Genomic DNA, 12,023 nt, shown 5'->3' with positions numbered 1-12,023 from the left:
TGCTGATCACCTGTCTAGATTGGAATCCCCGCTCTGTGATGATGGAACTGTTATACGTGAACAGTTTATTGACGAGCAACTCTTGCGAGTTGATTCAGTTCCATGGTATGCCGATATAGCAAATTATTTGCTAAGTCGAATAGTTCCTTATGAGTTTAACAAGCAACAGGTAAAGAAATTTCTAAATGAAGTTCGATTTTATCGTTGGGATGAACCGTTTTTATATAAGCTAGGACCTGACAATATCTTACGTAGGTGTGTAGCAGAAGAAGAGCACGAGGCGATATTAGACGCTTGTCATATGTCTCCATATGGAGGACATTTTGCAGGACACAAAACCGCAGCCAAAGTTTTGCAAAGTGGGTTCTTTTGGCCCACTCTGTTCAAAGATGCACATAAGTTTGCCCAGGTTTGTGACAAATGCCAACGGACAGGTAATATATCTAAACGCCACGAAATGCCTCAAACTCCGATCCTGGAGATTGAAATATTTGATGTGTGGGGTATAGATTTTATGAGTCCATTTCAATCTTCTAATGGTAAGCTTTATATATTGTTAGCAGTAGATTATGTTTCGAAATGGGTAAAAGCCATTGCAACTGCTACCAATGATTTTAAAGTTGTCATTCGTTTTCTGCAAAAGCACATTTTTACGCGTTATGGAACCCCGCGTTGTCTGATAAGCGATGGGGGGCTCATTTTGTGAATAGGTCTATGCAAAAGTTGCTGACTAAATACAATGTGCGTCATAGGGTTGCAACAGCATATCATCCTCAGTCGAATGGGTTAGCCGAAATATCTAATAGGGAGATAAAAAACATTTTAGAAAAAACTGTAAATTTTAACCGTAGGGATTGGTCTTTTAAGCTTGATGATTCACTTTGGGCATATAGGACAACATTTAAGACTCCCCTCGACATGTCCCCCTATAGGCTAGTTTTTGGAAAAGCATGTCATTTGCCTCTTGAGCTATAATATAAAGCAATTTGGGCTACTAAATTAAATTTTGATTTATCGGCTGCAGGTGAAGCGAGGAAGTTACAATTGTTGGAATTAGAAGAACACAGCCAATTTTCTTATGAGAATGCTAAGCTGTTTAAAGAAAAAACTAAACAATGGCATGATAGGCGTCTTCGACCGAACAATCTTCAAGAAGGTGATCTGGTTCTGTTATTCAATTCTAGGTTGAAACTTTTTTCTGGGAAACTTAAGTCTAGATGGTCTGGTCCCTTTAAAATTTTTAAAGTCTACCCATATGAGGCAGTGGATCTAGTTGATTCTAAGAGAAGTATTTTTAAAGTAAATGGGCAGAGACTTAAGCCATATTTTGGAGAACCAGTGGATAGAGGAAAAACCTCTATTCAACATTCAGGTCAATAAATGTTTGCGAAAAATGTTTTTCTTTCTTATCCGTTTTTGAAAGAACAAAAGTAAAGGAAGGAAGTTTTTGTATCTTACATTCTTTTTGTTTAATTACAAAAAGTTTTTCTTATTAAGAGAATGTTTTTGAAAACGTTGAAAAACAAAAAGAAAGAAAGAAAAAAAACGTTGAAAAAAATTACGCAGGCGCCTGGCTTCTTCCCTTTGCGAAAAAAAAATCACGCAGGCGTCTGGCGCGTGCTCTGTTTTTTCCAGTATTTCGAATTTCTTTTTCCTTCGTGATTTGGGTTTCATTTTTCGACTTTTATGGGTTTTATTTTGGGTCAAACATTAATCCTTTGTGATTTAAGTTTCAAATCTCTCCTTAAACTCAAAAATACTTCAATTCTTGTTTCCCTAATCCTATTTGGAATTCAAACTTATTTTTTCCTTTTAGGTTTAGGAAACCTAGTTGAACTTAAATCTCAATCCCTTTCCATTTAGGATTTAGTTTGAGGAAAGCTTTAAATAGACCCATTGCCTAAGCCTTGCACCTCCACCAAAACCCACACAACTCTCTTCCTCCCCTTTGTTTTTCGAAAAAACCACTCCCTCCCCACCATTGTTCTCGATTTCGGCCACAACCAAGCAGAAGCAGAAAATTCCAGCCTTTATTTCTTTCTATGGCTTCTTCTTCTCAACAAACTTCACTTCCTACTTCTCCTTCCCAAGCTCCTACACAACCTCCTATGATGGACCCACATGGTTATGTGAATTTTCAGCCACTACCCACCCTTAATATACCTCAAAACAGTGAGTTTAGGGCTGAAAATCCTCAACAACTTCCTCCAATGATCAATCCGGGTATGTACCAACCATTTATGTTTAACCCGGTTCCTTCCTATCATTTTCCCTTGTCCCAAATGCAAATTCCAGCTAGTGTTCATCCTTATGGAATGCCCAACCCATCTACTCTATTTCCTAGCTATCCACCTTATCATGGAATGGGTCATTGGGTACCTCCACACAATTATGGGATGATTTCACCTAAGGTTCCCCCACCACCTCAACTTCCATTCCTAGAAAGAGGACCTCAAGCACCCCAATTGAACCCTAACATATTGAGTACCTTCAACATGGGACAACTAAAACCCTTAGAGCCTCCTAAGATGCCAATCCCAACCAATTTGCCAATGGATGCAGGAGTTGAGCATGGAGGAGAGCAAGAGAAGAGCCATAGCCAGAGGCTAGAGCCTAGGGTTTCGATAGGGCAAAAGAGGAAGGGCAAGGAGGTGATGATAGACCCAGAAATTGAGGAAGACGAGAGTAGTAGGCGTCTGACGCCTAAGGATTCATCTATGGAGAACAGGGATGCAGAGCAGTTTTATTCATCTACATTGATTATTACACCTGGAGATGGTAGTGATGATTTTCTACTGGTTTCCCGAGGCAATTGTTCAAATATGCCGGAAACAGAGGATACCGAGAATTAAGTGGTGAGAACAGATACTCAAGAACCTTCCCCATTGGATACACTTACAGAAGGAGCATTTTGTAGTCACCAAGAGTTGCCTACTGGGGCAACTGGATCTACTCCGTTGGCAACGGATGAGTATGTCACACCGATGGCCACTCTACCAGGGGTAAGGGATGCTCACACTATTCCTTCTAATGCAGTTAACCCGCTTGGTTGTGATACAAGTAGATCCAAGGTTGGGGAGAATAGTACTCAAGAACCTACCAGCGAAGAAGATCCTGAGGACACGCAGACGATAAGGGATATGTTCCAATACAAGAGGCGGGAGAAAAAGAGTTCAAAACGTCGTGCAGTTCAGGCTAAGAAGCTGACAGTGCCCATGAATGAACCTAAAAGGACAGCGGCGAAAGCTAAAGCAGCTGAAGCTAAGAAGAAGGTAGTGGCACCTGGGCCAGTGATACAATCGAACTGGACTTGTCTGAGGGAGAGGAGGTCGAGACGAAATGGAACGCGGCAAATTTAGCCACTCAAACTTCATTAATGAAATCCCGTAAGATTATGACAAAATTGGGATTCGACCAAACTTTAGGAGATGTGCCTGATGATTGGAGGGAGACCGCTAGAGATAAAGAATGGAGACCACTCATTCAGCCCATACAATGTGAGGCTTTGGAGTTAGTCAGAGAGTTCTATGCTGCTGTCCATCCCCAGTCACATATAGCCATAGTGCGTGGGAAAGAAATAAGGTTTGATGCCACTCAGATCAACTACACCTTCAACATTAAGAATATCAGAGATGTTGTGGGCAATAAGATGTTAGTGACTCCGACTCTAGAACAGCTTGATGAGGCTCTAGAATGTGTTGGGAAGCCCTCTGCCACTTGAGATTTGACTACTCATGGCAAGGTACGACTAAAACCCGAGGATGTTTCACTAGCTGCTGCAGGATGGTTATACATAGTCAAAAACAGAATTCTGCCAACGGAGCATGATGAGCATGTCACTCAGGATAGGGCACTGCTGGTTTATGCCATGCTAAAGGGCATAGATGTGAATTATGGAGAATTGATCAATACCAGTATCCATGAGTGTGCCCACCGGACACATGGTAAGCTTTATCACCCACGCTTGGTCACTTCTTTATGCTTGCGACAAGGTGTACAGCTCCCTGAGGATCAAATTAAAAGAGATGCCCCAATTATGGAAGAGAAGAATATTTGGCGAATTATCGCCCAAGCGCTACAAAGAAGGGAAGGTACTGGGACGTCTCCTACATCGGAGATCCGTCGTCTTCGAGAGGAGAACCAACAGCTGCGAGATCAGGTTCGAAAAGTCGTGCAACATATCTACAACTTGAGGGCTTCATTGGATTTTGCGGTTTTACCTTCATGGCCTCCAGCGCTAGCTGCTATCCTTGGTCATCCATCGTCCAGTACCGACACTGATCCTAGTCCACAACCTCCAACTTCGTGAAAGGGAGGTTCTTTCTTTGCTATTTTTTTGTGTATTACTCTTTTGGTTAATGACGTAGTTTGCATATTCTAGCATTACTACGCATGTTTTTTGTATTGATTACGTTTCGAGCTCAGTGAAGCATGTATAAAATAGTATCGTTTATCTTCTTATGACTTAAAGTATGCCTTCACATGCCTACTTTGAAGCATCTGTGTTGTGCATGTGAATTCATGTCGATGATGATTATAAGAGATTGTTGAGTTTTCTATTCTATGCCTGACTAAGCTTGGATCTATTTCCTTCGTTTTTGTGATAAACTCATTTTCTTTTATGTCTTTTTGATCTTTACAAACTTTAAGCTTTTTCTTTGCCCCTATATAGGAAGTCCTTGTCCTTTTTACTGTTAAGCCTTTTTCATCCGATGCAAAAGTCTTTTCCCAGTGAGGACACTGTCTCTCTTAAGTTTTGGGGGGGGGGGACAGTCGTTGTGTCAGTGATTGTTTCAGAAAGATAAAGTGTTATTTATATTTGAAAAATCATGCTATTTTCTTTTGAAAAAGAGTCAGTTGGAAAGAAAGAAAGTGTTGAAAAGCACTTAGTTAAAAAAAAAAAGTTGCAAAAGAGTACAAAGAGTCTTGTTGAGAGAAAATAAGAGTGGGGAAAAGACTTGTGTTAGAAAGAAAAGAGTGGTAAAAACAATGAAAGTTAAAGAAAATGTATTTATGATTTCCGAGTCCTACTGTAGACACCCATTTAGTTTTAGGTGTTGACGTTGAAAATAGCAGTAAGGATGGTGATAAGTGACTTCGTGTTTCTCATTGTCGTCGTCTTATGACCTAGCTGTTAGTTTCAAAGTCTTTCTACGAGTAGCTGCGGTTGAAACCGATGTTAGTGTGTGGAAACCTCAGGGGCTAGTAGCCGGTCTTTCAGATGTAAAAAGGGAGTGTGCATATTCCTTAGGGGTATTTGAAAACGTTTTCTGTTTTTGAAAGGAAAAAGGATTTTGAAAGAGAAAGTTTTTATCATTTCAAACTTGGTTTATAGTGACTAAGCTTACAAAGGCAATAGAATGGTAGGCTTTGACATCTTTTCCCTGAGAAAATTTATGATTGAACATCTCGGTTGCTTTTGCTTTACCTTGTCCATGTGTTAGAAAGCTGATTAAAGTTGCTAAGTTTTGCTTGAGGACAAGCAAAAAGTTAAGTTTGGGGGTGTGATTACGCTTGTTTACATGCGTAAAAAGAAGGTTTTAGATGCTGTTTTTACTATGTTTTAACTTTGTTTCGGACTTTTTCTCGGTCGTTTGAGTTCCAATTCATGCAAAATTTATATATGATGGTTTGTGGTTGGCTTATATTATATTTATGACATTTTAGGACCATTTGGGAGTGCAAATTAATCAAAAGAAGCAAAAAGACGGAAATATTTACATAGGAGGCGCCAGGCGCCTAGGAAGGCTGCAGAAAACAGTTTTTCTTCCAACTTTGCCCTTAATGAAACGCGTCTTCCAATGCGTTTTGGTGGTTCCAACCGATGCATACGTGTAGAAGAAGTGTTCCACTATCAGTTTGAGCACGATTTAGTCAGTCAAAAGAGTTGGAAATAGGTGATTCACCATCGTTTTAGGACCTACCTAACCAATTCTGCATAGTTATAAATTCCAGCAGCTTCTCCACCAAATTCATCAAGCATTGCTTCCTTCTCTTGATCATTTTTAGTGTTCCTTTGTTGCTTTCTAAGTACTTTTGAGTTGCTTTCATTAGTTGCTTTTGGTTTTTAAATCCCGAGCACTTTACATTCCTTTATTGAGCTTTGTTTTGTTTCCGTTTGTACTTAGTTATTTCCTACCTATTCAAATATATAAAAATCCAACACTTTGCTTATCTTCCCTTTGCCTTTACTTTATTTTTAGTTAAGAGAGTTGTGTTTTTGGAGGAAAGAGCACGTGACACTCCCCCTTGCTTGAAAGAGAAGGGCGAAGCTCTCAATCCCGATAAAAACTCTCCGTTAGTTAACTTTTGTTTTTCACACATGCATTCTAATTTCAACCATTTTACTTGCTGTATTTTCTTCAATATGTCTTTCTAAATTCCCGTCTCTAGCCCGGTTATGGATAGTTAGCCTTTTATATCTAAAAGAGGGTTGCTAAGAAGTAGTGTTTTTGCTTTCCATTCATTGCTCAACATGTTTTCCCAAAAAGTTAGGATTTAGAGAAGGCCACTGTAAGTCTTAACAAGTCAATACTGAAAAGGTTGCTTATTTGGATTGTTGAGTGGTTAAACCGAGGAGAGGAGCGCCTTAGACATAAGGGTTCCGGTTAAGTAGCCTAGACATAAGACCTTAACCCGAGGTTGCGACTATTTCCATCCTAAAACTAAGATATCTCTCATAATAGACATATTATGGAATGTCTTAGGACTTTGAACTTGCTTAGACATAAGTCAAGTGAAAAGCGTAGTCATTGGTTCCTAAAGTAAACTGCATATCGTCCTTAGCGTATCCTTGATTTTTTGTTGGCTAACTTGAAGTAATTCGGGCTAGGTTTTACTATTATGAGACCAAATCCCAAATCCAAAACTATTATTTGTGACCACTTCCCATTTTATAAGAATCACTCATTTCAACATTCACTATTCTTTAAAACTTTAGAGTTTGGAAATTATTTAGAAGTCCTTGAGGATCGATACTTGGATACTCCATCCATTTTATATTACTCTGACAGGTGTGCGCTTGCATCTATAGAATTGTTACCACGCTTAGTGCGTGTGTTCAGCAAAACCATCAGTCAAGCTGCTATTTGAGAAAGTTGGATTCGTGTAGTGGATGATTTATGATTAGTGAAGATTTCATTGAGAAGTTTTATCAGGTTAGATTGTTATTAAATTATTAACCGTGAAGGATTTGAGTTTCGTTAGAACTTTAGTGTTGTTTGGTTTGTTTAGTGCAAGTTTTTGTAAGTGTTTTTATCCAGAGTAGTGCAGTGGAAGCGTGGCGAGAGTTTGTCATAGTTTGCATTTCTAGTGGTTTAATTCTCTAGTACGAGCGAAACTTTTTAGGTGGATTTTAGTAATGGTCCTCGTTGGAATGTTAAAACTCCTGGGGCGTTACAGCCTCCATGCTATAAAAAAGATCAAGAAGGGTCGTGAAGGAGATGCAGCTCTCAAACTTGACATGATCAAGGCATATGTTCGGGTTGAGTAGGGTTTCCTAGAAAAAGTAATTCTTAAAATGGGCTTTCAGGAAGAATGGGTTTCTTTGGTTCTCAGATGCATCTCCTCAGTATTGGTCTCAATCTTAATAAATGGAAAGGCGAGAGGTAGAATCAAGCCAAGCAGGGGTTTGAGACAAGGGGACCCTCTTTCCCCTTATCTCTTCCTCCTGTGTGCCTAGGGCCATTCTCTCCTAATTCAGGATGGCATAGCTCGCCGCTTCATCACAGGTTTGTCTATATTTGAGCATAGTCCCACAATTTCGAATCTCTTATTCACGGATGATAGTCTGGTTTTTATCAGGGCCGATCCTGTGCAATGCTTTATGTTGAGGAATCTACTAAGAGAATATGAAGAAGCATCAGGCCAGTGTATTAATTTCGAGAAATCGGTTATGTGTTTTCCCATAATATTGGTTGTGATCGAGGAGCTTATCTTCAATCTATTCTCAAAGTTCGGGTGGTGGACAATCTGGGGTTGTATTTCTTGGGTGTGTTGCCCTAAACTCGTAGTTTGTATTTATGTAAAAACAAATTTATATTCAATAAAGTTATATTCAATCAATTTGTTGTTTAATTTCATAGCATTGCATTGTCTAATCCAGTAAACTAAACATCCAAAGTTTCATAGGATGACCAGACAACTCATTCTCAATCTTGAGTGAGTTATGGACTCCTGCTCGTGAAGGCTCGTCCTTTGATATGTATGGGTGAGAGTGGCCAGAGTTGTCGACTCAACATTCCTACCAGTTTGGGGATGAGACCGAGTGGGGAGTTGGGAACATAACTTCACGAGATGGAATTCACTCCTCCCGACTTTCGGGGAGTAGACGAGTGTTCTCTTAAATGATTACTCCGGGACTTAAATAAGGGTCCCACCTTCTCACTGGCCCGAAAGGGACTTCCGGTTATTGGTCGGACCATAACCAGGTTGTTCATTAGAGAAACAATGGTATTTAAGGAGTAAGATGTAACTCAAAGGTAAAACGGTAATTTGACCCAACTTGAGTTACGAGCACTCGTGAAGGATTGACTTACCATTAATGGTCATGTATCTGTGGACACGAAAATATTCTTCAGTGAGAAGAGTGCAGTTGCGGGTCTTTAGTGGAGTGACCCATAATTAACGAATGTTGATTAACTCGGTTAATGAGTTTGATCGATTAATCTCGTATCGTTGGAGCTTCTGATCTGTAGATTCATTAGGTCACCTTGCTAGCTCATAACGGGTGAAACAAGGATCAAGAATTATGAAATAATTTGAAATGTTCAAATTATATAAGAGATTATTATAAGGTATATTGATACATTATATATAGATGTATATTAATTTTGGATAAGGTTTCAAAATTAATATTATATCTTATGAGAGAAATATTTGAATAAGGTTCAAATAATAATATGAATTGTATTCATATTAAAACTATAGGTTATACATACGAGAGATGCATTTGAATATGATTCAAATATATGGTTTAATTAAATATGTGATATTTAATTAAATGTTAAATAATTAATGGTTAATTATTAATTAACTTGATTAATAATTATTTAATAAATTAATATATTAATTTTAATTAACTATTATCTCCCATACATTTTAGTAGGTGAGTGGGGAGTTGTAGCTCCATTATTGATTAAATGCAGAAGTGGTTCTACATTTTGCTCTCTCTCTTCCCACTGCAAAAACAAAAACAACAAGAAAGAATTGTTCTTGTTTTTTTCTCTAAAAAATTCCTATATTCGTTATTGGCTCCCACAAGCACAGTACTCGATATCCAGAGGATAGTCAGGAAGATTTTTTTTTGTGGTGCCAATTGGGTTTGTTGAAGAATTGTTCATCAAAGGTAATACTCAATTCCCCTCTATTTTCCTTTGTTTTTGTGGTTTTATTCCTCAAAATTCAAGAACAAAGATCATCGTTTCCGCTGCGAGATTTACGTCCTATTAGTATTTGTGTGTCCCATCGGTTTTCTCTAGACGAAAAAGAGAGGATTTCTGCAAATTAAAAGATAGGATCTAGAACGTCTTGCAGGGCTAGAATAGGAGCCTTTTCTCGATGGAAGGAAAGGAGGTCTTGATTAACAGCATAGGCTAAGCCATTCCGACTTATAGTATGGGGGTTTTCCGCCTCTCTAAAGCTTTATGCAATGACATCACTAAAATCTTTGCCCGATTTTGGTGGGGTTCGAATGAGGCGAAAAAGAAGATACATTGGATGAAGTGGGCGAGGCTTTGTTTTCCAAAGGAGTTGGGTGGCTCAAATTCTTGGGATTTAGAGGTCTTCATCCAAGCGTGTTTGCCAAGCAAGCATGGAAATTAGTTATGTTTCCAAATCTCCTAGTTTCCAAAGTATTGAAAGGTAAATATTTCCGTCACTCAAAGTTTTTAGACATTGAGCAGGACAAGAATTCATCCTATTTATGGAAAAGTCTCATTTTGGGTCGTGAGCTCTTAAAATATGGGCTTCGAAAAAGAGTGGGAGATGGTAGGACCATCAGAGTTTATCAAGACCCTTGGTTACCACGTGAGTCTACTTTCAAGCCTATTTCTCCTCCGTCCAATATGAACTAATGGTTAGTGATCTTTTGGAAGGAGGGACATGGAAGGAAGATGTTCTGTATGCTCACTTCATCCCCGATGATATCTCTTAGATAAAGAAAATTCCAGTTAGCAGATGAGTTACTCGAGATTGTTGGATGTGGCACTACAATAAGAGAGATATTTACAATGTAAAAAGTGGCTACAAGGCTTATATGAGTAGGAAAATTATAGCAGAATCCCAGAGCAACAATACTAATTCAATTATGTGGAAGAATCTATGGAAACTCAACACTCCTGTCAAAATTAAACATTTAAGTTATTCACAATTGTCTTCTTATGCCAAGTGTTTTAAGCAAACGAGGGATAGATACTCTTCCCATATGTCCAATATGTCATCGAAAAGAAGAGGATATATGCCATGCGATCTTTAATTGTAACCGTGTAAGAGAGATTTGGAGGGTGTGTGTACCTTATTGGTGGGAGACGAAGGCCATGAGGAGAATTTCACGGATGTTTGGCACTTCCTTTCCGATTCTCATCCAATAGAATTCCTGGAAACAGTGGCCATGGTGAGTTGGTCAATATGGAATGATAGAAATGCTTGGTGTAATCAGAAGCCAATTCCCCCAATTTCAACTAAATGTGGGTGGATTATAAATTACCTTTCGACTTTCCAATCCCAATTTCAGCGCCACCCCCCAAATGATTGCTTGTTACCATCGGGGCGGACAAATTCTTCTTCTTCCCCAAGTTCCGTTGATGTGGGCTGGGTGCGAATTCAGTGTGATGGCCCCTGCCATCCGAGATTAAAATCAGATTGGGCTCGGGGCCCTTGTTCAAAATAGAGATTTGAAGGTTCTATACGCACTTTCAGAAGTTGTCCTAGTGGGTTTCCAGCCTCTACATGCCGAATTACTTGCTATCAAAGAAACTCTTCGTCTGGCGATTCGTGCAGGCTTTAATTATGTGATGTTGGAATCGAACTGTCTTCAAGCCGTGAGTTTGCTTTCGTCGGAGGTTTAAATTTTTGGAGAAATAGAGGTTCTGGTAGTAGATATTCGTGGTCTCCAAGATTCTTTTGGGAATGTAGTTTTTTGTCACTTTAAGAGGGACCTCAATGAGGTAGCACATCACTTAGCAAAATTTGCTCTCTCCACGTCTACGAGTTTTCTTTCGAATTCCGATTTTCATAAGTGGGTCATTGATAAATGTGGCCCCTCTTGTCAGTCTATTGCCCAAGTGGTAGGTTTTGTTTAATAAAAATTTTTCGGCTTGATTTAAAAAAAAAAAAACACTTGGGATTCCATAACAGTTAAAAAACGTCATGAAATGGCGTGGCATATTTTTGGTAGGAATATATGGTATATTTATGTTCGCGTTTTTTGTTAACTAGTGCATAACACGTGTTGTGTGTCACAATCGCACTTTTCAAAGGACTCACAAAGAGATTGTGCGGCACTTACTCCTGCCCACGAGCAAGTCAGCCAACGAAAAACGGATAGCCGACGGCACCACGACTATATATCGCAATCTCCACCCCCGTTCTCGAGAAAACGGTTTTGGAAAATGGGGTTAGAAAAAAAAGGTTTGGAAAATGTTTGAAGACATTTTTGGAAAGCTTGTTGTATGCTTAAATGCAAGAGAATAGATTAGCGGCAAGACAAGAATACAACTCGATGTAGGGAGGAGACTAGGTGTACCCCGCTAAGGTAGATTATAAAGCATTTTGCCTTTGGCTGGCATGAACATGCAAAGTGGCGAGGAGTCACTCGCCACCAAAAGTACAATGAAAAGTAAATAACATGCAAAAGTAAATATATGACATAAAAGTAGAAGGGAAGAGGCTATCATGAGCATGCGGCCATGGGCGACATGTACTGGACGAGCATGACCATGACATCCTCCCTCACTTAAATGGTTGACGTCCCTGTCAACCGACGTTACTCGAACTCTGCAATTTGGGTGGATGCTGATTTCAGA

At 39.2% G+C, this 12,023-nt stretch overlaps 1 long non-coding RNA gene across 1 annotated transcript; it reads right to left on the bottom strand.

Moving 5' to 3' along the window:
• Positions 1-9,176: 9,176 nt before the first annotated feature.
• Positions 9,177-11,128, bottom strand: LOC148212218 (uncharacterized). Its single transcript, XR_015789895.1, has 3 exons — positions 10,912-11,128; positions 10,706-10,836; positions 9,177-10,594 (listed from the first exon to the last, which is right to left on the bottom strand). It is a non-coding gene; the product is annotated as an uncharacterized LOC148212218 (long non-coding RNA).
• Between the last annotated feature and the right edge of the window lie 895 nt (positions 11,129-12,023).

This window comes from Momordica charantia (assembly GCF_013281855.1).
Source record: "Momordica charantia cultivar OHB3-1 chromosome 3 unlocalized genomic scaffold, Mcharantia_2.0 BLBB01000003.1, whole genome shotgun sequence".
Lineage (NCBI taxonomy): Eukaryota > Viridiplantae > Streptophyta > Magnoliopsida > Cucurbitales > Cucurbitaceae > Momordica > Momordica charantia.
The sequence above is the reverse complement of the archived record's forward strand: the minus strand, read 5'-3'. Positions and strand labels throughout refer to the sequence as shown.